This window comes from Dendrobates tinctorius, unplaced genomic scaffold (genome assembly GCF_039654945.1).
Source record: "Dendrobates tinctorius isolate UK_male_01 unplaced genomic scaffold, ASM3965494v1 ptg000097l, whole genome shotgun sequence".
NCBI classification, from domain to species: Eukaryota; Metazoa; Chordata; class Amphibia; order Anura; family Dendrobatidae; genus Dendrobates; species Dendrobates tinctorius.
Window position 1 is genome coordinate 8,900,207 of NW_027361765.1, and position 25,890 is coordinate 8,926,096.

Sequence of the window (25,890 nt, forward strand, 5' to 3'; positions counted from 1 at the left end):
CCAGAGGAAGGAAAGTAGACCACTCCTCTTGGTTGTCGGACACAAAGCATCGTAAATACTGCTCCAGATTTTGGTTCATGCGCTCAGTTTGACCATTTGACTGTGGATGAAACGCCGATGAATGTGACAACTTGATCCCCAACCGTGAGCAAAAAGCTTTCCAAAACCTCGCAACAAATTGAGTTCCCCTATCAGATACTATGTCCGACGGAACTCCGTGAAGTCTGACCACTTCCTGCACAAAGACCTGAGCCAACGTCTTCACATTGGGCAAGGAAGGCAATGAGACAAAATGCGCCATCTTTGAAAATCGGTCAACCACCACCAGGATGACCGTGTTCCCCGCCGAGACTGGCAAGTCAGTGATAAAATCCATGGAGATTTCTGTCCATAGCCTATTAGGTACCCCCAGAGGCTGTAGCGTGCCAGCCGGACGGACTCGGGGCGACTTGGCCCTGGCGCACGTGATGCAAGCTGCCACGTACGAGACCACGTCCTGCCGGATTTTGGGCCACAAGAAACGACGCGATACCAGCTCCAAGGTGCCCTTAACCCCTGGATGACCAGCCAGTACTGAGTCGTGATGTTCCCTCAACACCTTAAGACGAAGATCAAGGGGTACAAATGATTTGTTGGCGGGAAGTCCTGGCGGTACCTCCTCTTGGGCCTCGGCAATCTCCGCCTCTACCTCAGTCGTGAGAGCCGAAACCACTACACCTTCCTGGAGGATGGGTACCGGCTCTTCCCGAGGTTCTCCCCCCGGAAAACACCTGGACAAGGCATCCGCCTTGGTGTTTTTAGCCCCGGGACGGTAAGTCACCAGAAAATTGAAACGTGTAAAAAACAATGCCCAGCGAGCCTGCCTAGGAGACAGACCTTGGCCGACTCCAGATAGAGCAGGTTCTTATGGTCGGTGATGACTGTGACCTGGTGAGCCGCCCCCTCCAAGAAGTGTCGCCATTCCTCAAAAGCCAATTTGATGGCCAACAACTCCCTGTTGCCGATATCATAATTCCGTTCGGCCGGCAACAGCTTCTTGGAGAAGTAGGCGCATGGATGCATATCGCTCAAAGATGAGCCCTGTGACAGTACTGCCCCCACTCCCACCTCAGACGCATCAACCTCCACCACAAAAGGTTTAGACACGTCCGGTTGCACCAGAATGGGGGCTGAAGCAAAACTGTTCTTCAGACGCTCAAATGCACGTATCGCCACCTCAGACCAGCTAGTCAGATCGGTACCTTTTTTGTCATGTCCGTGAGCGGTTTGGCTATAGTAGAAAAGTGTTTTATAGATTTCCTATAATAATTAGCAAACCCAAGGAACCGCTGGAGCGCTTTCAGATTATCAGGCCTTTCCCATTGTAGCACCGCTTGCACCTTAGCGGTGTCCATTTTAATCCCTGCGGCGGACACAATATATCCCAAAAAAGGCAACTCCTGAACAAAAAATAAGCATTTTTCCAGCTTAGCATAGAGCTTATTCTCACGGAGCAACTGTAACACCTGCCTGACATGCTCTAAATGAATGTCCCGGTCGCTTGAATAAATGAGGATATCATCCAGGTATACAATCACAAATTTCCCCAGGACATGAGCAAATACGTCATTAATAAAATGTTGGAAAACAGCAGGCGCGGTTGTCAACCCAAATGGCATAACCAGGTTCTCAAAATGACCCTCAGGAGTGTTAAAGGCCGTCTTCCACTCATCCCCCTGACGGACCCTTATGAGGTTATACGCCCCCCTGAGGTCAAGCTTGGAAAACCACTTTGCCCCCGCCACCTGGTTGAACAGATCAGGGATCAAAGGCATCGGGTATGGATCACGGATAGTAATCTGGTTTAACTCCCGGAAATCCAGACACGGCCGTAACCCCCCATCTTTCTTCTTAATGAAGAAAAACCCCGCTGCTACAGGCGAGGACGAAGGCCGGATGTGTCCTTTGCTCAGACTCTCCGCGATGTAGTCTTTCAGAGCTTGTCTCTCTGGACCAGAAATATTAAACATCCTGGCCTTAGGTAATTTGCCCCGGGTTTTAACCTAATCGCACAGTCATAGGCTCTATGTGGAGGCAGTTCTGAGCAACCCTTCTCAGAGTAAACATCCGCGAAATCCTGCAAAGCCTCCGGAAGGCTGGGCGTCACGGCGGACACACATGTGGCCAAGCAATTGTCCTGGCAAAAACCACTCCATTGGACTATGTCCTGAGTTTTCCAATCAATCACCGGGTTGTGCCTGGACAACCATGGAAAACCCAGGACCATTTGTGCTGGGAGATTACGGAGGACCCTACATGTAACCCACTCAGAATGTAGGACCCCAATGTGGAGTTTCACCTCAGCCACAAACTCCGTAATCTCCCCCTGAGGGAGGGGAGCGGCATTAATGGTAACCACCTGAATAGGATGAGGGAGTTTTTCGATCTTAAACCCGGCAGTGCGTGCAAACTCCTCATCTATGAGATTGGTGGCGGAACCGCTATCCACAAACACTGATATTGGTAGCTCTCTGCCCGCGATAATAACCTTGGCAGGGAGCATACATTGAGATACCATCATGGAGGATATGCATACGCTCAGTTGGGTCTCCTCCATACCCACTGAGCTTAGCAGTTTTCCGCCGATGTGACCTTCTTCGGTAGCACTTGACAAGCGTTAACATAATGATTCCTTTTACCACAGTAAAAACATGCTCCGGGCTTCCTGAACCCAGAAACGCGAGGCTTAACCTGTGACACCCCCGCAATTTGCATAGGTTCAGTGGGCTCACCTGCAGCAACCACACTTGCACCCCTGCTTTCCCCCAGGGGTAGCGTCTCCTGTGCCCCCTGACGCAAACGGGGATCAATACGTATAACCAAACTCATGGCAGACTCCAACGATGCAGGAGTCTCATACATCAGGAGGGCCTGTTTAACTCTTCCTGAAACCCCATGAATGAACTGACTCTGCAGCGCTGGGTCATTCCACTGTGTGTCTACTGCCCAACGGCGAAATTCTGAGCAATAGTCTTCCGCCATACGTTCCCCCTGACGGAAGGCGCGGATTTTAGATTCTGCTAGAGCTAATCTGTCGGGATCATCATAAATGAGCCCGAGAGCAGAAAAAACATTATCGACAGAATGAAATGTAGCAGAGTCAGCTGGTAAGGAAAATGCCCATGCTTGGGGGTCCCCACTCAGTAATGATAACACCAGGCCCACCCGCTGAGCCTCATTACCTGAGGAGACCGGGTGCATGCGGAAGTATAACTTGCAGGCCTCCCGAAATATGACAAATTTGCTGTGTTCCCCTGAGAATCGCTCTGGCAGCGTGATCTTCGGCTCTGCACCGACACCTGCAGATGCCGTTTGCACCTTCGCTACTACCAGGCCCTGCTGCTGAACTGCCCCTTTCAATTCGGAGACCTGTAAGGACAGTGCCGCCAACTGGCGGGTTATGGAATCCATGGGATCCATGGACTCCTGAAAAATGTGGGCCGATTATAATGTCACGCGGGGCTTAGGTCAACTAAGGCAGAAATACCCGGGGCCCCTGTGGTGTCCCTCTCACTAGGGGAAACCCTGTCTGACCCTCAACTCAGGGTTTTTGCTGATGGTGCAAATGCCTGAGCCTCCACCCTTTCCTTATCTCCTGCTCAGCCCTAAGCTTAACCCTCCACCCTCCACCCAGTGAGGAGACAAACCACCAAAGCCCCAAACAATAAAGACAGACAGGGAGAACTTAAACTGCACCGCGCCGCATACACACAGGACTATACAGTAATGTGAACAGGGCACAACAAAACACAAATATGGGAAGGCGAGAAGGTAACAATGGATCATACGACACCAGATATGAATCTCTCTCTCCAACACCTCCACTCCAGACCGGAACCACTTGGTATGACACACAAGCTATAATCGGCGACGCCCATAGGCCAGCACGACTATTTAAAGACCGTGGGCGTGACCAAACATCCAACCTGATCTCCTGCTAGATTAACCCCCGATAGCCTGAGAAACTCAAGCTGGCGCCGCTGAGGCTATAGTGGACGGAGGTAGAACTACATCTGCCTGCCGGACGCTGTGGTGTGAATAGTGGCCAACATGACACTCCCTTGTCTGTAATATTATGTAACATTATCATGGCCAACGCCCAGGGAAGTGTGAACCGTAGCCTGGTATAGTGGAAAAGGGAAGAGATGCCGCCCCCTGGGGAGGAGAGAAGCTCAGCGGCAGGAAAGTCCACCAGGAAGAAGTCACCTCCCCAAGCAGCCATTATGGAGTGTGCTAGGAGGCCTGAGGAGCACAAGGAAGAGCTTGATCCTTCGTCCAGCTCATCAGTACCAGGTTCCGGCCCACAGGAGGTCATGGATGTGTACCAGTTGGAAGAGGAGATTGGCCGGCTGCATAAACATCTAAGGGAGCATCAGGCCATGCTGGAGCTGAAGCGGCAGTACGCCCAGGAGGGGTCTGCCACCAGAGTACCTCCGTCACCGGGACCCGGCACCCTCGCGCAGCCAACACCTGCCCTGGTACCTGAAGCCGCGGTATCCCCGGAGCTTGACGCCGCAGCCCAGGAGGTGTCACCATCACCCTCACCTCAGGGAAGCGGTTCTCCAGTGCTGTCATTCCCGTATCCTGCCACCACTCCAGCGTCCTCGACACCGGACTCCATGGAGGAATAGCGCAGTGCAGAGAAATCAGGTACCGCCGGTGCCCCTGTATCCTGGGAGGCCCTGTTAGGTCCTTTTGGGCTCCCACTGACCCTGATGTCCAGCCAGGTGGTGTTAGACCTCGCCTGGGAAAGGAAAATGTCCCCTGGGGGAGATCGCAAAGCCAGGCTCCATACCACCCACAGGCGGCAAGGAGCCAGTACAGGAGGCCGGCGCAGCAGGCTTCTCCCAGGCAGACAACAATTTCTGCAGGCAGCAACTCCACCAGTTTTCCAAATAAAAGAGAGAGATTGCTTCACAGGTTGGTGCTGGAAGAAAGGGACCTCCAGATCAAGAGGCAAATCCGGGGTGCTTCCATGAAGGATCAGGATCCTGTGGGCTGGGATAGGGTCCTGCATTTTAACAATGAAAAGGGCTATGGCTTCATCCTTGACTCCAGGGAGTCCCCGGATTTATTTGTCAATCCGCTGGATGTGGAGGCCCACCTGATTAAGGGGCACCCAGGCCGCAATCTGTTCCCGGGTGAATTTGTGTCATTTACCCGCCACCTGGGGTCTCGGGGCTGTTATGCCCTTAATGTCAGGAAGGTCCCTCCTGAATTAGCCACCGCTTATGAACGCCAGGAGGTGGCCGCCAAAGCAGCAGTCCCAACAGACCCTAGGCCAGTCACCGTATTTTTCCCAGGCAGAGGGAAAGCCACAGCTGCAACTTCTGCTGCAACCTTCACACCAGGAGCAGCTATACCTCAGGCCACTGTAGTCCCCACCACAGCATCCCAGGCTGCGGCTGCAGCCACAGATTCCGAGGTGGCACAGGGTCAAGCCACTACACCAATTGGAGCTACCGCCGCTGTTGTAGGAAGTCACCAGCAAGTGGTTCACTGGAAGCAGAAGAATTACAAGGCTTCCAGCACCCCAGGGGGTGAACGCAAATAAGAATGTTCCATAAAACATGAACAGTTACCCAGGAGGGTATTGGCACCGATTGCCTTTTTTTTTCTTTTTCCAGTTTTGCCTCAGTTTGGCATCAGTTCCATTGAAAAAAAAAACTGGGAGATCATGAACTTGGAGTGATCCAAAAACTTTCTCTGTAAATAGTTTGCACCGCTTAAGGTGCTTCCTCTTGGTTTTACTTGAACCTCTGCAAAATGAGGACGTATCCTTACACGACTACCTCAGACCTGAACAAAAACCCGCGGGTGTGGCTGAAGACTGGGTCTAAGGAAAAGTACCAGTAAGTGCTGCAGGCCACCCAGGACCACCATTGGAGGTTTGGAGTGGGTCCTCCACCAGCAAAAAGGACACTGCAAGACACCCCAGCTGGGACAGTGTCTACTACTTACAAGAATACTTGCCGTTTAATGAAGCACTTTGTATTTTTCTATTAATGTCTAGTAAAATTTATAGCAGGTGACGAACCATAGCAAGCGGTTGTCACCAGGAAGCAGTTAGCTTGTTACATAATAAAAATAAAAATAGTTCGTAACGTTTAAAGTAACAGTACCTCTTCTCGGGAGAAGATGTTTGATAATATATAATGTTGACTGCTGGCAGTATTGTTTGAAAAATATTTCTGTGTGTTCCTCTGTAACATCTTGTGCTTTATTTTCAGCCCGCGGACATGCTGGGTTCAACGGGGGGGGGGAATGTGGCACCCCTGCGGGTCCAGTCGCCATAGAGGTACTGAACCTCACCCAGAGGTGTGGTACCCCACATCCAGGTAAGGTAGATACACCTAACCAGACTACAACACCCACATCCCATACACACCAGTAGTGTAGCAGTATGGCCCCTGCTTGGAACACGAAGAGTGCTGGGAGATGAGTGGAGCATAGCTTAGAGTGGGAGCAGGATAGAAAGTGAGATCAGATCCCTCTGAGGGAGGGAAGAAGAAGGACGAGTCTGCAGCAGCTCTACCAATTAGAGGCTGATGGACGGATTGGATTACTAAGGAAGCTCCCTAGGAAAGAAGGTTCTTCTGGGACACGGCTGGAGCATACTTCCCGTGGGTCCTTTATCCACGCTGACTACAGGTCATGTGGAGGGAGAAACTGGCCACAACAAGGGAACGGCCCCTAGCCTAGTTTGCATTCCTCAGGGTGCCACTAGCAAGCTGAGAGCTTTGGTTACTTTATGGACCATCGCCCCTACCACGGTTAATCCGAATGGAAAGGAGGCTATATAGAATCACAGAAACGGTGAGGCATTGTCTGAACAGGATTCACAGCTGCTGGCCCAGAACGATAACTGTGAAGTGCTGGAGTGGAAGGAAGGAGTTTAAGCAGCATATTGCTTGGAAACGGCCAGGAAAGGCACATACTGACAGGGAAAGCTGGAAATTTGCATTTCATCTTATCTGGAAGTTGGCTGGACCCCTCATCTGGAGGACGCAGCACCGAAGCGGGCCTCTGTGCATGCCAGAACTGTGAGTAAAGCCATTGGAACTGCATACAACTGATTCCTTTGTATCTTTCCCTGCGCCTTTCACCTAGCTCTGCAACGTCCTCCTCTCCACACTACCTCACCATTTACCAACTCACCTCAACTGCCCTGGGACTACAGCTCTACCTGTGGAGAGCTTCTACATCTCAGCTGCACCACAACATCTATCCCAGAGAAGCAACACTGCAGCGCTGGTCAATCTGACCAGAAACCACAGGTGGCGTCACGAATCACTACATAAACTTTATCCCCATTCAATTTTACCCCTTTTACATGACCGCCTGAGGCCACGGACCGGGTCACTGCCACTGTGACATTTTCCATTGAAGTTAACCGGCCCGGTTCCGAGTATCCCACGGCCTCTGGAGCGAGTCAGTTGCATAATGGTTATTCTGGAGCAAATTAGTATTGCTACTTGATAAACCATTAGTTAAAATGTTTTTTTTTTATATCTGCTACAGGAATGTTTCTATCTGCCCTCCCTGTCCCATACTAAAACTTTTTAAAGCAGAAGAGAAAAACAAATTCCTTCATGTGTCCAATGGGATTGCACAGAATATATCCTTTAGCACAACTTCTTGCATAAAATAGCTCAATGTGAATAAATTCTGCTCCCATTTCTGCTCCACTTTTCAGCTCACGAGCACACGTACATGATTGATTATGGAGCTGGGAGAGTTTAAACAGAAATTTGTCTTCTCTTTGTCCTTAATCTTGATTTGCCCTGTAGGTTAGTCTTATCATAAAGACAGTATGAATGACTGTCTCAGCTCTTTTGCTCATTAATACAGTTGGAAATTGATGAGCAGCACTTGCATACTGTGGGTTTTCTGCTCTAGAATTATAGCCCTTATTTATTCTAGAGGAACCATGCAGCTTTCTAAGTAAATATATGTAAAATGTTTCATCCTCCCAAAAATAAACACCATAATTAATTGCCTGATATATGAAACTGACACTTTGAATTTGTAGCAGGCCTGAGTTAGGTAAAAATCTAATTTTCGCAGTGGAATATTCTGGATGTATAACACCAAGTATATTTAATATGCTGGTATTTTTCGTACGGGATTAGTAATCTCTTACAGCAAAATGTCAATATTTCTGATCCAGTATTCATCTCAATAGTAATAGCCCGACGTGCCTACGTATGTATGGCTTTATGTGTAGTGTACTATACAAAATTTAAAGAGGTTTTGTAAAAGATGAATGTACATGGGGGATGCAGACCAGTAGGGAATACAATAGTGCTGGGATACAGTTTAATAGAGTTGAGCGACTTTTGGTTTTTTAGGGTCGAGTTTCGTTTCGTGAAACCCGACTTTTCCAAAAGTCGGGTCGAGCAAGATCGGCCGATTATAGGGAAAAGTCGGGGTCGTCCCGAAACACGAAACCCAATGTAAGTCAATGGGGAATAAAAGTCGGCAGTGAGAGGAGGACAGGAAACACACCTACAGTGCCCATTTGAATGCCAAAAGCATCAATTCTTCTTACTTAAGCTTGTCAACCTTAATTAACTTCATAATACAAGTTACGCACTGAAAAATGGGGGTTATTTGGCTAAAGTTGTGGGGGGGTAGGGCTGGCTCCAGGTTTTCATGTGCCCTGGGCGAAAGAGTGCCCCTTTAACACATACCACAACTCATCATGCTCCGATACGGCAGAGAAATAGCGGTATAGTACAATGAAAAATACTTCACTTTTTACATCTCATGACGAGGCCCATCTATTTCTCCATACAGAATCATTGGTCCCATATAATGTTTGAAACAGTATATAATGAGCTCCACATAATGCTACAGTATATGTTGGTCCCCATGGATGAAGCTCCACTGTCTTATGGGCCCAAATAATGCTCCAAACATAATGGGCCCCATTTCTACTGCTCTAGTGTATAATGGGCCCTGTAAATGCTGCTCCAGTGTCTGATGTCCACCTTTGGAATGTTCCAGTGTATGGTGGGCACCATCTATCATTCTCCAGATTATAGTGCTCCCCAAAAATTGCTGTCCCAACATTGAAAACAATCAAATAAGTCTCCTCGCTAGGGAATCCCTGTACTAGTCTGGACTCCTCGTCGTCCCCATCTTCCATCTCACTGCACAGTATTTCAACCTTGCAAGTGCTGTGATCCTGAGCAAGCAGGGGGGGCCCACTCGTTGGCGACGGCACTGGCACAAGGCCCCTGATAGTACGGTGGTGTGTCTGATGGCGGGTGGGCCGAACCTGCACTTTCATCTGCAGCTTCCTCTTTGTCACCGTGTAAGATGGAACTGTATATGGGAAGGGCAACCTGAGTTTCATCAGGGTCAGATTCAGGCCGAGTAGCGTGCGAGGGGAATGTAGTGGTCTGGGTCAATGTACCAGCAGATTCATCGAGCAGTGGCTGGGCATCAGTGCACTTGTGTCGCCCCCAGGAGTACGGTCGCCACAGTGGCATTACCTTCCTCCTAGGGAGTGTGATGTCATGCTTGGGAGCAAAGAAGGATCTCTCTAGCAGGTTAACTGATTGGGCGGCGCTATTCCCTTGAGTCATGACCCTCCAAACAGCGTTCATGAAGGCAAAGTGTTTGTTTTACGTGGGCAGTATGGTTGCAAAGCTGAACCTTAAAGGAATGTCCAGAAGGGCACCACCAGGAGTGGAGCCTACGGATAAATTCGACTCCACCTGGGAAACCTCAACCATGCCAGCTACAGAAAAGATGCACACATTGCAAGCTTAATTCCGTTAACGAACGAGACTCCGTCATGCCCCGCGGTCCGAGTCCGACTTACTAGAGGGACACGAGAGGCTCTGGCACATGAGATTGGCCAATAACTGGTGTGTCATGCCCTTACATGTCCGTGGCTGCATGTGCGCTACACTGAAAAGGCCAGCGTTTGTCGCTTACAGGTGCAGATAACCCGCTGAACAATGTTAGTGATGGGGATCACTGATTACAATTATTACCCGCGAACGATGATTTCCCAGTAAGTGCAGGTCAACCGCAGTTCCGGAATTAGGCCTAACCGTCATTCCTGAAAAAATGAAAAACTTACGTGTGCAAACCACAGGTGCTGTAGCTTGCTTAACAGCTCGCCAGCCGTTCTCACGCCCAGTATGGATTACACGTGATTGCACAAAGGTGAGAAAGGGTGCCGTATCCCTGGATAACATGTATGGATAGCGTACACATTCAAAATATATGTCAATACATCAGGAGGCAGGCTCAGACGGTGTTAGGCCCAGTATGGCTTGCACGTGATTGCACAAAGGTGAGAAAAGGTACCGTATCCCCGGATAACATGTATGGATAGCGTACACATTCAAAATATATGTCTATACATCAGGAGGCAGGCTCAGACGGTGTTAGGCCCAGTATGGCTTGCACGTGATTGCACAAAGGTGAGAAAGGGTACCGTATCCCCGGATAACATGTATGGATAGCGTACACATTCAAAATATATGTCTATACATCAGGAGGCAGGCTCAGACGGTGTTAGGCCCAGTATGGATTGCACGTGATTGCACAAAGGTGAGAAAGGGTACCGTATCCCTGGATAACATGTATGGATAGCGTACACATTCAAAATATATGTCTATACATCAGGAGGCAGGCTCAGACGGTGTCAGGCACAGTATGGATTTGACGGCCCAGACTACGCAGCGGAGGAGCAGGGAGAGGTAAAGATTGCAAATGCTGGGGCCCTGCCCAAGCAAGGGGGGCCCACTCGTGGGCGTCGGTACTGGCACTGGGCCCCTCATAGTACGGCGGTGTGTCTAACGGCGGGTGTGCACCACCACCGACAGAGACACTTGATTGCACTATGAGGGACCCTGTGCCAGTGCCCGCGCCCAAGAGTTGGCCTACCCACCTGTCCAGGGCAATGGCACTCGCACGGTGTCGTGCGCTAGGTGGTGACCCCGGCCATGGGGGAGGGAGGCAGCACAGTTAGGGATTTTTAGAAAGTGGCATATGTTGATGTTGGACATTCAGCTGATGCAAAAGGTGAAATAGGTCAAGTCCCAGGAAGAGGTGGACCAAAGCAAGCCATTTTTCTGTCACCCTATGTGTCATCAGGGGAAGGTGGGACAAAATCCTTGGAAACCCATGCATGGTTCATTTTAATGAAGGTTAGATCATCCACATTTTGGGTTGACAGACGGGTCCTTTTTTCTGTCAGGATTGATCCAGCTGCACTGAAGACTCTTTCCGATAGCACACTTGCAGCTGGGCAAGCGAGCTCCTGTAAGGCATATTGTGCCAATTCAGGCCAGGTGTCCAGTTTAGCGGCCCAATAGTCAAAGGGGAATGACCTGTGTGGGATAACATCGATATGGGAGGAAAAGTAGTTTTTAACCATAGTTGACAACTGCTGTCTCCTGTCACTTTCCATCGATGCAGTATTACCAGTGTGTGAGCGGCACTTGAAAAATCAGTCCACAACATTGTCATGAAACCCCTGTCTCCAACGCCACTTCTGCTGTGTGCACCATGAACACCTCTGCCAAGCTGCCCCCGGCCCATACGGCTCGTGTGAGAACCATCACCGCTGCTGTGTGCTGGGAATGCCTCAAGCAACCGATTTACCAGAGTTGCTTGTTTATTAGCCAATATTAGGTCAAGGTTCTCCTGTGGCATGATGTTTTGTAATTTGCCTTTATAGCGTGGATCCAGGATGCTGGCCAACCAGTAGTCTTCATCGTTCATCATTTTGGCAATGCGGGGTCCCTTTTTAGGATCTGCAAGGCATAATCTGACATGTGGGCCAATGTTCCCGGTGTCAATGATGCACTGCGAGTGCTGGTTGGAGGAGCACTTTCTGGCAAATCCACATCCCTCCAGTCACACACAAACCCTGTACCAGACCTTGCCACGCCAACATTTTCACTTGCCCCACGAGATGCATCCTCCTCCCCTAAGTAATCATCCCCATCATCATCCTCCTCCTCTTCTTCCTCCACCTCGTCCAGGAGAGGTCCCTGAGTAAACAATGGCTGAATGTCATCAAGGATTCCCTCCTCCTCTTCCTCCTCATCAACATTGGCTGCAGACGCCTGCTCCTTAAGGTGCATCAAATTTTGCATGAGCAGACGCATAAGTGGGATGCTCATGCTTAGGATGGCGTCGTCTGCGCTTACCAGCCATGTGCATTCCTCAAAACACTGAAGGACTTTACAGAGGTCTTTCAGCTTCGACCACTGCACACCGGTCAACTCCATGTCTGCTCTCAAAGTGCCTGGCCGTGTAACCTCCCACAAATGCATTATGGCCTGCCTCTGCTCGCACAGCCGCTCCACCATGTGCAGGGTGGAGTTCCACCTTGTTGCAATGTCGATAATGAGGCGGTGGTTGGGAAGGTGGAGCAATCGCTGCAGCTTCTGCATACGAACGGAGTGTACAGGCGACCGGCGGATGTGCGCACACAGTCTTCGCACCTTCTGGAGCAGGGCTGTTAACTCCGGATAATTTTTGAGGAAGCACTGCACCACCAGGTTCAAGGTGTGAGCCAAGCAAGATATGTGGCTGAGTTTTGAAAGGGCTATGGCTGCCACAAAATTACGGCCGTTATCACTAACTACCTTGCCTGCCTCAAGATGTACACTGCCCAGCCATGACTCAGTTTGTCGCTTCAAGTACTCGGCCAGCACCTCGGCGGTGTGTCTGTCGCCCAAACACATCATCTGCAACACAGCCTGCTGACGCTTTCCACTAGCTGCTCGATAGGGGGACACCTCGTGTGCAACAGTGGCAGCTGCAGATGGATTGCTCGTACGACTGCGCTCTGTGGACGAGCTTTCGCTTCTGGAGGAGGAGGAGGAGGAGGGTCGAACGCCTACAGCCAACTGTTTCCTATACCGTGGGCTAGGCAGCACTGTCCCACCACCGCTGTCCCCTGTGGACCCTGCATCCACCACATTAATCCAGTGCGCAGTGAAGGACACGTAACGGCCCTGGCCATGCCGACTGGACCATGCATCAGTTGTGAGGTGCACCTTTCCACTCACTGACTGCTTGAGTGCATGGACAATGCGGTCTTTTACATGATGGTGGAGGGCTGGGATGGCTTTGCGAGAGAAGTGGCGACTGGGTAGGTAATAGCGTGGTACTGCATAGGCCATGAGTTCGCGGAAAGCTGCGCTTTCCACCAACAGATATGGCATCATCTCAAACGAGATTAGTTTGGCAATGTGGGCGTTCAAACCCAGTGTACGCGGATGAGAGACTGAGTACTTTCTTGACCTACTCATAGTGTCTGGGAGGGTGAGCTGGACTTGAGAGCTGCATATGGTGGAAGTAGCGGTGGACAGGGCGGACTGAGAGAGGGTTGATGATGGTGATGGAGTTGGTGTTCTTTCTGATGGCCTAGATTCAGTATTTCGTTGATATAACAGTGGGATTCCCTGACTGCTGTGGCCTTGCAACGACACCTCAACATTTGCTGCTGTGCTAACCGGTGGGCTTACAGTGGGGGAAACAATGTAGCGTTGCTGACTACCTTCTTTGTGATCAGTTGCACATGTGGCACTTGAGGTTTGGTGTTGTGTCCACGCTTGCAAGTGCATGGTTAAATGTCTAAGCATGCAACTGGTATTCAAATTTTTCAGATTTTTCCCTCAGCTAAAGGTCTTTGCGCACTTCTTACAGATAACCTTGGCCTGATCATGAGGATTTTGTTCAAAAAAGTGCCACACTGCACTCTTCCTACTTTGGCAGACATTTTGCGGCCTAGCACGCTGTGATCTTTTGACCCTCTGGACAAGCTGTCCAGCAACTCTTTTGATTTTTGGAACCTGTCTTTGGAGTGCTCCGGGCCTGCCAGATAACAGCTGTTGCGATGTCAATGTCTGCTGTGGATGCTCCTCATCTGAGCTATTGGAAGCAGCACCCTCTTCCCCCAATGGATGCCAATCTGGGTCAACAACTGGGTCATCCATCACCTCCTCTTCAATGTCATGTGCACCTTCCTCTGTGTCACCGTGTATGGTGGTATAGTGTGCGGGAAGGGGCACCTGAGTCTCATCAGGGTCAGAATCTGGCTCTGTACACTGCGAGGACAATGTAGTGCTCTGAGTGAATGTACCAGCAGAATCATCTATCAGCGGCTGTGCATCAGTGCACTCCATGTCAGATTCATCTTGGCCTGCGTAATTCACCATTTCACTTGATAATCCAGGCATGGTATGTGAAAACAGCTCCATGGAGTAATCAGTAGTATGGCCTGCGTCATCCTTCAATCTTGGTTGGGGTGAAGGACACAAGGAAAGGTGTGGTTCATGAACATGAGCCTCCAATGACGACTCAGTGCTTTTACTTTTTACAACTGAAGAAGAGGAGGCGATAGAGCTGGAGGCTGAGTCAGCAATGTAAGACAAAACTTTTTCCTGATGCTCTGGCTTTAAAAGCGGTTTGCCAACTCCTAGAAAACTAAGCCTTCGAAGCCTTATGGAGCCAGACGATGACACAGGCTCAACACCTCCTGCATTCGGTCCTATTTTGCTCTTGCCACTACCATCAGATCCACCACCAACACCATCATTACCAGCTGCCAACCCCTGCCCAATTCCGTGGCCTCTTCCACCAGCCTTCCTCATTTTTTGTAGAAATGTAGACAAAATCCAACAAACTATATAGTAATGTAAAACAAGGTACAAGGTGTCTATAGGACAGGGGAGATTTTGAATTTCTGCACACACTAGTGGACACTGGACACTTTTGGATTGTGTGAGGCCCACTGAATATCAGAGCGCTATGTCACAGGCTCGATGGCACAGGTGTGAAAAAAGTGACTACAGGATCACAGAGATTTTGAATTTCTGCACACACTAGTGGACACTGGACACTTTTGGATTGTGTGAGGCCCACTGAATATCAGAGCGCTATGTCACAGGCTCGATGGCACAGGTGTGAAAAAAGTGACTACATGATCACAGAGATTTTGAATTTCTGCACACACTAGTGGACACTGGACACTTTTGGATTGTGTGAGGCCCACTGAATATCAGAGCGCTATGTCACAGGCTCGATGGCACAGGTGTGAAAAAAGTGACTACAGGATCACAGAGATTTTGAATTTCTGCACACACTAGTGGACACTGGACACTTTTGGATTGTGTGAGGCCCACTGAATATCAGAGCGCTATGTCACAGGCTCGATGGCACAGGTGTGAAAAAAGTGACTACAGGATAAGGGAGATTTTGAATTTCTGCACACACTAGTGGACACTGGACACTTTTGGATTGTGTGAGGCCCACTGAATATCAGAGCGCTATGTCACAGGCTCGATGGCACAGGTGTGAAAAAAGTGACTACAGGATCACAGAGATTTTGAATTTCTGCACACACTAGTGGACACTGGACACTTTTGGATTGTGTGAGGCCCACTGAATATCAGAGCGCTATGTCACAGGCTCGATGGCACAGGTGTGAAAAAAGTGACTACAGGATAAGGGAGATTTTGAATTTCTGCACACACTAGTGGACACTGGACACTTTTGGATTGTGTGAGGCCCACTGAATATCAGAGCGCTATGTCACAGGCTCGATGGCACAGGTGTGAAAAAAGTGACTACAGGATCACAGAGATTTTGAATTTCTGCACACACTAGTGGACACTGGACACTTTTGGATTGTGTGAGGCCCACTGAATATCAGAGCGCTATGTCACAGGCTCGATGGCACAGGTGTGAAAAAAGTGACTACAGGATCACAGAGATTTTGAATTTCTGCACACACTAGTGGACACCGGACACTTTTGGATTGTGTGAGGCCCACTGAACATCAGAGCGCTATGTCACAGGCAGAAATTGGCTAGTGTATCACAAACTACATGGTGTATGTAGAATTGGGCAGAATAGGAATCTCCCTAGAGTGTAGGTCTGTAAGAACGGAACAAGTCCTCCACTTATATTTCCACAGTGACACACAGATAGCTTCACTGTGGCCGTGATAACAGCCGTTACACGGTACTGAGAGGAGCGTGCACGTACACGGCTGTCCGGTGTACGTAAAATTGTCAAGCTCCGTGTTTTTTAAGTATACGGACTGACACACGCTGTCTCTCTATAGTTTTGAATGTGATCAAACAGCAAATATATTTAACTGTTTGAAAGCTAGACAAAACTAGTAGGTGCAGGTCTGTAAGAACGGAACATGTCCTCGACTTATTCTCACAGAGTGACACACAGATAGCTTCACTGTGGCTGTGATAACAGCCGTTACACGGTACTGTGTGAGGAGCGTACACCGCTGTATGGTGTGAAAAAATGCACGCTCAGTACCTCAGCAGGACAAAAAAAAAATTGGGATTGCTTTTAAAAAAGCAGTTTGCAGAGCAGTGGGTTAACAGCAATGCAGCTGTCAGGAAGCCTTAGAAGGCAGCCTAACAACCAACACCGCTGATCCACCACAATATAGCCTCCCCTTGCACTGCACACACAGTGACTGGTGTGTTGTACTAGCAGCAGAAGCAGTTTTTTTTTCTTCTTCCCTGCCTAACGCTCTCCCTACAGAATCAGCAGCAGCAACCTCTCCCTATGCTAAGATCGGCAGAAGTAAGATGGCGGTCGGCGTGCACGCCCTTTTATAACCCCTGTGACGCCCACCAAAGCAAGTCAATCACTTGCATGCCCTTCTGAAAGATGGTGGTGACCCCTGCCTATGTCATCACGTTGCCCACAGTGTCCGTGGATCCTGATTGGCTGAAAAAGAGCGCAAAACAAACTTTTGAAACGCGACTTTGGCGCGTAAGTCGCCGACCTTGTGGCCGACCTCATCTTAGGGTCGGGTTTCGCTTCATGGAACCCGACTTTGCCAAAAGTCGGCGACTTTTGAAATTTTTCGACCCGTTTCGCTCAACTCTACAGTTTAAGCAATTTGTTGTAACTGTTTTATTAGGACGTGTTCTGCTTTCCTTCTCCACTGTTTTACAATACTGGGTTCCCATTTAACACACTTATAAGGCACTGTAATATACCGAGGGCTGCGGGGCCCTTAGAAACCAGATGTTTACCCTAGATACCAGCGTGCACTGCAGGCAGGGCGGAAGGTGGAGGCAGAGCGGCGCACAGACTGGAGTAGCTCTGCTACCTGCTATCTGCTACTCTAGTCTGTCAGACCGGAGTAGCAGATAGCAGAGCTACGCCGGTCTGTCTGTGCGCCGCTCTGCCTCCACCTTCCGCCCTGCCTGCAGTGCATGCTGGTATCTAGGGTAAACATCTGGTTTCTAAGGGCCCCGCAGCCCTTAGGAACCCGATGTTTATGTTGGTAGCCAGCGTGCTCACTGGTCCTGATCACTGGAGGGGCTGTCTAAGTGACAGCTCACCAGCGATCAGCTAACAATGTCCCAGCGATCCCATCCACATCGGATTGTTGGTGGGATCGCTGGGACATCGTTATGTGTAACGGTACCCTTAAGGAGATTCATTTATCTCAGCCATAGCGCCACACAGCTGGGATGACACATAGCCTGCTGCTATTAGTGCAACTGCTACTTCCTGTCATTATTACTTCTTCGTGGTGGTTTTATTTTTATTTTTTTTATTTTTTTGTGCAACCAGTCATTGCTTTAAAATTTATAGTGTAATACATTTTAGTTTTGGTTTTTTTGGTCATTGGTGTTCTTTTTAAACTCAGCCTTCTCTGCAGTAGGTATGGTTATTTTTATAGCTGTCTTCCCATAGACTTAACAAAATCTCTTAAAATTCATAGTAAAAGGAAGGAACCCTTTTATGAAAAATATAAAATATTCAAAAGTTTTTAAACTTATGCAAAAAATAAATTAAAAACATGCACGGTTCGTAAACATGAGGTTTTCTATTGTTTTAAGAAGTTTTAGTCTTGTCTTGTCTTAGGTCATTGGTTTCAACCTGTTAGACAAAACACCTTTAATCACCTTGCAATTTACGACAGTCTGGAGAAGTATGTTTCATTTGTGAATGTTCTCTGTGGACTACTAAGAGACTTCTCTGTAGAGAAAGAACCTAGAGCTATAGCAAAGGTGAAGAAATGTGTCCCTTTACCTGAGGGAGACTGCTATGTAAAGAACAGTTATTAGGACAATTGATTTAACTAGGTGTTACTTATAAAGTGTCAAAAAGCAAAGTTCAAAATGAGTGCACTTCTCATCAAGGGGACGAGAAGCAGCTGTCTCACTTAGAAAAAGGTAACTGTAAACCACTAAACTTTTTATTTGTAGTTTATACAAAATCTTTGAGTCTGGGAAGTCAGAAGTAACTTAATATCAAAATAAAATAAAAATTCTAAATATTCAGTTTTTTGTAGATGATGTTTACCCTTTAGTAGTAGGGTTTTGACTCCAAATTTGCACTTCATATAATCCCATAGATTAAGCTCAGTAAAAAAACTATAAAGACTTCAGAAAACCAGATTCCAAACAAATTACAGCCACCGCAGACATTTCTGCTACAATTTTCCGAATATTGTGATAAAATGTCAGCATTTGTGCTGCTATTTTGATGCGTTTTTCGAGCGTTTTCAGAAAATTGAGGCACAGACAAGCTGTGGGCAAATGGCATGCATCCAGTTTAACAAATTTTTTGTTATTTTATGCAGATCTCGACAATTGAGTTTTGGAAATTATTGGAGTCTCTACATATATTGAACATCTGTTTCGCTTATAATTCCCTTATAAAGCACAGTCATTGCCAGATTTATTGGTACCAAATTTAGCATTTTCGCTATTAGTGTTTTTACACTTTACATGGTTAACTTCTACCTCTCTTTCCTTGCACAATGACCTTAGTACAGATCACAGAGAAGCAGCACCACCATGCCAATTAAGTAAAAAAAATTCTATTATATTGTTTCCTAAGGTCCAAGTGTGACTATAAAACAGGTCATGTAACAGTTACCCATATAATCATTTACTTTTGTAAAAATAATGCATTTTGTAAGTGATAGAGAGGGGTTTTTTGTTTGGGATTTTTTTCTAAGCACTGTAGTAAAAGCATTGTAGTAAACTGTTTTTTTTTTTCATTTTTTCAGTCTGACTTTGACATACTGTAGAACTTCAGCAGGGCCTACTAGACTTACACACATGACAGACCAGGGCCAGCAGTCTGTCACCAAGTCATGACAGCATCTAACTACTTACAGTTGTGGCCAAAAGTATTGACACCTCTGCAATTCTGTCAGATAATACTCAGTTTCTTCCTGAAAATGATTGCAAACACAAATTCTTTGGTATTATATTCTTCATTTAATTTGTCTTAAATGAAAAAACACAAAAGAAAATGAAGCAAAAAGCAAAACATTGATCATTTCACACAAAACTCCAAAAATGGGCCAGACAAAAGTATTGGCACCCTCAGCCTAATACTTGGTTGCACAACCTTTAGCCAAAATAACTGCGACCAACCGCTTCCGGGAACCATCAAAGAGTTTCTTACAATGCTCTGCTGGAATTTTAGACCATTCTTCTTTGGCAAACTGCTCCAGGTCCCTGATATATGAAGGGTGCCTTCTCCAAACTGCCATTTTTAGATCTCTCCACAGGTGTTCTATGGGATTCAGGTCTGGACTCATTGCTGGCCACCTTAGAAGTCTCCAGTGCTTTCTCTCAAACCATTTTCCAGTTCTTTTTGAATTGTGTTTTGGGTCATTGTCCTGCTGGAAGACCCATGACATCTGAGGGAGACCCAGCTTTCTCACACTGGGCCCTACATTATGCTGCAAAATTTGTTGGTAGTCTTCAGACTTCATAACGCCATGCACACGGTCAAGCAGTCCAGTGCCAGAGGCAGCAAAGCAACCCCAAAACATCAGGGAACCTCCACCATGTTTGACTGTAGGGACCGTGTTCTTTTCTTTGAATGCCTCTTTTTTTCTCCTGTAAACTCTATGTTGATGCCTTTGCCCAAAAAGCTCTACTTTTGTCTCATCTGACCAGAGAACATTCTTCCAAAACGTTTTAGGCTTTTTCAGGTAAGTTTTGGCAAACTCCAGCCTGGCTTTTTTATGTCTCGGGGTAAGAAGTGGGGTCTTCCTGGGTCTCCTACCATGCAGTTCCTTTTCATTCAGACGCCGACGGATAGTACAGGTTGACACTGTTGTACCCTCGGACTGCAGGGCAGCTTGAAATTGTTTGGATGTTAGTCGAGGTTCTTTATCCAACATCTGCACAATCTTGCATTGAAATCTCTTGTCAATTTTTCTTTTCCGTCCACATCTAGGGAGATTAGCCACAGTGCCATGGGCTTTAAACTTCTTGATGACACTGCGCACGGTAGACACAGGAACATTCAGGTCTTTGGAGATGGACTTGTAGCCTTGAGATTGCTCATGCTTCCTCACAATTTGGTTTCTCAAGTCCTCAGACAGTTCTTTGGTCTTCTTTCTTTTCTCCATGCTCAATGTGGTACACACAAGGACACAGGACAGAGGTTGAGTCAACTTTAATCCATGTTAACTGGCTGCAAGTGTGATTTAGTTATTGCCAACACCTGTTAGGTGCCACAGGTAAGTTACAGGTGCTGTTAATTACACAAATTAGAGAAGCATCACATGATTTTTCAAACAGTGCCAATACTTTTGTCCACCCTCTTTTTTATGTTTGGTGTGGAATTATATCCAATTTGGCTTTAGAACAATTCTCTTTGTGTTTTTTCATTTAAGACAAATTAAATGAAGATAATAATACCAAAGAATTTGTGTTTGCAATCATTTTCAGGAAGAAACTGAGTATTATCTGACAGAATTGAAGGGGTGTCAATACTTTTGGCCACAACTGTAGATGCTATGGTAACTTTTGATCCCTCCTGTACCTGCATAATCCTTGCCCTGAACTTTGCACTGTACATGTAATACAATTCATATTGACGAGTGAATAGTGGTTTAATGCATATTTTAAGTATCATTGTTATTTAATTTTAGAGCACTATTTATTCTATGATGTTGTACATGAGAAGGGGTTACATACAAAATACAAAAATAAATTACAATGAACAAACTAAAAATGGCAGACTAGTGTAGAGAGGAGAGGGCCCTGCCCTTGCGGGCTTACAGTGAACAGGATAATGGGAAAAGAGACAGTAGGTTTGGGAGGCTGTGGCAGCTCTGGTGATGGTGAGGTGGCATCGGGGTCAGGCTGTAAGCTTTCTTGCAAAGATACGCTTTCAAATTTTGGCTGAATGTTTGGAATATGGTGGAATCATATGTGCTGGGGCACAGAATTCCTGAGAATAGGGGTTACTGAGAAGAAGTCTTGGAGGCGATTGGGTGGGGAATGTACGATTGTGGAGGAAAAACTGAAGTTTTGGGAGGATCAGAGATTACTTGTAAGAAGTTATTCAGAGATTAGTTCAGAGATGCAGGTGAGTCCCTGGCTCTTGTCTCTACTGGTAAATGTCACTAGGATAACACTGACTTTTCTATTATGAGTTTATATATCTGTTTACCTATTCATATCCTATTGCTGGTTGTGCATCATATACATTTAGTTACTATATCCCACTTAAAAAGTCTATTTGGACTTTCTTTCATATTTTTATGTACAAATTATATTATTTGCCTATATTTGATATTGCACATATCTCCTCTATGGAATAAGTAGTTAGATTATGTTGGTTCACTACCCTTTATGGTAGTGTATTAATTTTATGGTATTAACATCTCATTATCTGCATATTTTACAATCGGTTATATTGTGTACCTCTGCAGTGCCTCATACGCCTTCTATTCCCATATACAAAAAAGTTGCACTCCATCATGCTAAAGCATGTCAATGTGGAATATATGAAATTTGAAAAGCATTACAGCTTTGTATTATTAGGAGAAAATATGAGCCGCTTAGCATAACATTTTGCCAAATATTATCTGCCCATCAACCAACGTCAAGGTGGTCTCAGTCTGATGGGTCCCTGACCTGTGTTAATAACTCTCTAAGGGCTAATACTCACTTGTAAGAAATACGGATGAGTGCAATCTGTTAAAAAAAAACAATTGCACTCAGACCAATGTTATTCAATAGGTGACATCTCATTTGCGAGTTTTTTCTCAGCCGAAATCGGACTGAGAAAAAAATTGCAGCATGCTGCATATTTGAGAAGAAACCAAAACAGGCAGAGATGCTTACTTGTATAGACAGGCCTCAATACAAATGCACTGGATGCAGCGGACCCAAGTAAAATGGCAACTGCACAGGTGCAATAATACCTAATGAAACAGCCAGCCTACAAACAGGGATTGGCCATGTGGCACACCAGTGCAAAAAAAAATCCATATGTGGCAATGTTCACACAGGGAATGCAGGGCTTCTGGTTCACAGCCTCTTAGTAACACCTTATAGGGGGGCTGCCCAGTGCTAACTATAATGCATCCCGTGTGAACAGAGGCCACAGTTTACAGAACCATTTGGGCCCAACTGCACCCTGAAAAGATAAAAAGTGCACAAAAACATATCAATATATGTAAGGTATTGGTTAATATTATGGCCATAATACGTAAGCTGGCAAACTAACGTCAAAGTTCCTTACACTTGCCAGTCTTACTCTAACATGAAAACCACAGAAAGAGGAAAGAATCCTCCAATATTTGAGAAAAAACCAAAACAGGCAGAGATGCTTACTTGTATAGACAGGCCTGCATATCTTGGATGAGACTTGCCAATGCAAGTCAATGGGTGCGAGAAAAAAATCGGACAGCACTCGCACCATGCAAGTGCTGTCTGATTTTTATGCACTAGTGTCCTTTGAAAAGTCAGCAATTCATATGCAGCTATACAGTAAAATCACACTGACATGTTATAATGCAAAAGATAGAATACATATATACACATAGAATAGGTGTATATACTGTATATGTCAGTGACACACATACAGTATAGATATATCTTTATATTTCATAGAGAGATGCATATTAGAATTGTCGGTAATTCATTTTGTCGGTTTTTGCAAAATCATTGCAGAAGCCGACAGGATAGGAGACATGGTTTACATACAGTAAACCATTGCAGAACAGTTAGATTTATATATGTCAGTGACTAATTGTGTTAGTAGTATGTGTGTGTAAAATTTGGGACCTGTATGTACTGTATTTAATAAAAGAATGTACTCACAGGAAAAAATTGCATGGGCTCCAGCACAATTTTCTGTGCCAGAGAGGGAAAGCCAGTGACTGAGGGCAGATATTAATAGCCTAGGAAGGGACCATGGTTATTGCCCCCCCAGCTAAAAACATCTGCCCTCAGCCACCCCAGAAAAGCCGCATCTGTAAGATGTGCTAATTCTGGCACTTAGCCTCTCTCATCACACTGCCATGTAGTGGTGGCATATGGGGTAATAAGGGTGTAAAGTGACATTAAGCCCGGTTAATAATAGAGAGGTGTCAATAAGACACCTATCCATTAATAATACAATATTATGAAAGGGTTATAAAAAAACAAAAACATTAAGAATAAAGTCTTTCAATGAAATAATTAAACACAGATCAGGCAGGGCCTCTGGGCAGCCTCAGTGACATCAGCACTAGTCACTGAGGATGCCCAGAGGCCCCACCTGACCTGAGGTGAACATGGCAGGGTGGGAAAATGTTCAGAAACTTTCCCACGCTACAGAGTTCTTGTCCGGTCAGGCGGGGAGGCTGCGCAGGCAGCTTTTCATTCATTCTGCAGTGATTTACAGCCAGGTATGGGATATTGTTTGTTTTTTATGACGATGACTTTGCTTAGACTGGGAGTTTAATGAAGATGGGAAACCTGTGTGTTTAATTATTTCATTAAAAGACTTTATTCTTAATGTGTTTTGTGTTTTATTAACCCTTTCATACTCTTGGATTAATAAACGATAGGTGTCTTATTGACACCTCTTCATTATTAACCGGGCCTAATGTCACCTTACAATAGCAAGATGACATTAACCCTTTATTACCCCATATGCCACCACTACAGGACAATGGGAAGAGAGAGGCTAAGTGCCAGAATTGGCGCATCTTACAGAAGCACCTTTTCTGGGGTGGCTGGAGGCAGATGTTTTTAGCAGGGGGGGGCAAAAACAATATTCCCTTTCTAGGCTATTAATATCTGCCCTCAGTCACTGGATTTCCCTCTCTGGTGGAGACAATTGTGCGGGAGCCCATGCAATTTTTTTCTGTGATTATATTCTTTCATTTAACACCTACAGAGCCAAAATTTTCCACAAACACACTAATAAAATTAGTAGTCACTAACATATATAAATCTCCCTGATATGCAATGGTTTACTATATGTAAACCATGTCTTCTATCCTGTCGGCTTCTGCAATTATTTTACAGAAGCCAACAAATGAATTAATTGTTATTCTGTTATCTATCTCTCTCAAATATATATATATACACTCACTGGCCACTTTATTAGGTACACCATGCTAGTAAGGGGTTGGACCCCCTTTTGCCTTCAGAACTGCCTCAATTCTTCGTGGCAGAGATTCAACAAGGTGCTGGAAGCATTCCTCAGAGATTTTGGACCATATTGACATGATGGCATCACACAGTTGGCGCAGATTTGTCGGCTGCACATCCCTGATGCGAATCTCCCGTTCCACCACATCCCAAAGATGCTCTATTGGATTGAGATCTGGTGACTGAGGAGGCCATTTGAGTACAGTAAACTCATTGTCATGTTCAAGAAACCAATCTGAGATGATTCGAGCTTTATGACATGGCGCATTATCCTGCTGAAAGTAGCCATCAGATGTTGGGTACATTGTGGTCATAAAGGGATGGACATGGTCAGCAACAATACTCAGGTAGGCTGTGGCGTTGCAACGATGCTCAATTGGTACCAAGGGGCCCAAAGAGTGCCCAGAAAAAATTCCCCACACCATGACACCACCACCACCAGCCTGAACCGTTGATACAAGGCAGGATGGATCCATGCTTTCATGTTGTTTACGCCAAATTCTGACCCTACCATCCGAATGTCGCAGCAGAAATCGAGACTCATCAGACCAGGCAACGTTTTTCCAATCTTCTACTGTCCAATTTCGATGAGCTTGTGCAAATTGTAGCCTCAGTTTCCTGTTCTTAGCTGAGAGGAGTGGTACCCAGTGTGGTCTTCTGCTGCTGTAGCCCATCTGCCTCAAAGTTCGACGCACTGTGCGTTCAGAGATGCTCTTCTGCCTACCTTGGTTGTAACGGGTGGCAATTTGAGTCACTGTTGCCTTTCTATCAGCTCGAACCAGTCTGCCCATTCTCCTCTGACCTCTGGCATCAACATGGCATTTCCGGCCACAGAACTGCCGCTCACTGGATTTTTTTTCTTTTTCGGACCATTCTCTGTAAACCCTAGAGATGGTTGTGCGTGAAAATCCCAGTAGATCAGCAGTTTCTGAAATTCTCAGACCAGCCCTTCTGGCACCAACAATCATGCCACGTTCAAAGGCACTCAAATCACCTTTCTTCCCCATACTGATGCTCGGTTTGAACTGCAGGAGATTGTCTTGACCATGTCTACATGCCTAAATGCACTGAGTTGCCGCCATGTGATTGGCTGATTAGAAATTAAGTCTTAACACACAGTTGGACAGGTGTACCTAATAAAGTGGCCAGTGAGTGTATATATATATATATATATATATATTCAAACAATGTGGAAAACATATAGCCAGCTCACCATATAGGAGTTCCTCTTGATGCAGTAATCGGTGTTCACCCTGTACTTTGCACGGATCCAGGCAGGGAGTATGCCCCAACAAATAGAAATATGAGGAAATTGGGATCCAGCAAAAGGATGAAAGTTCACCAGATTTGTAAAAACGTCTTCTTTATTAATCCATTATGTCATAAAAAGTATAAGGAACTCCAATCAATTAGTAGC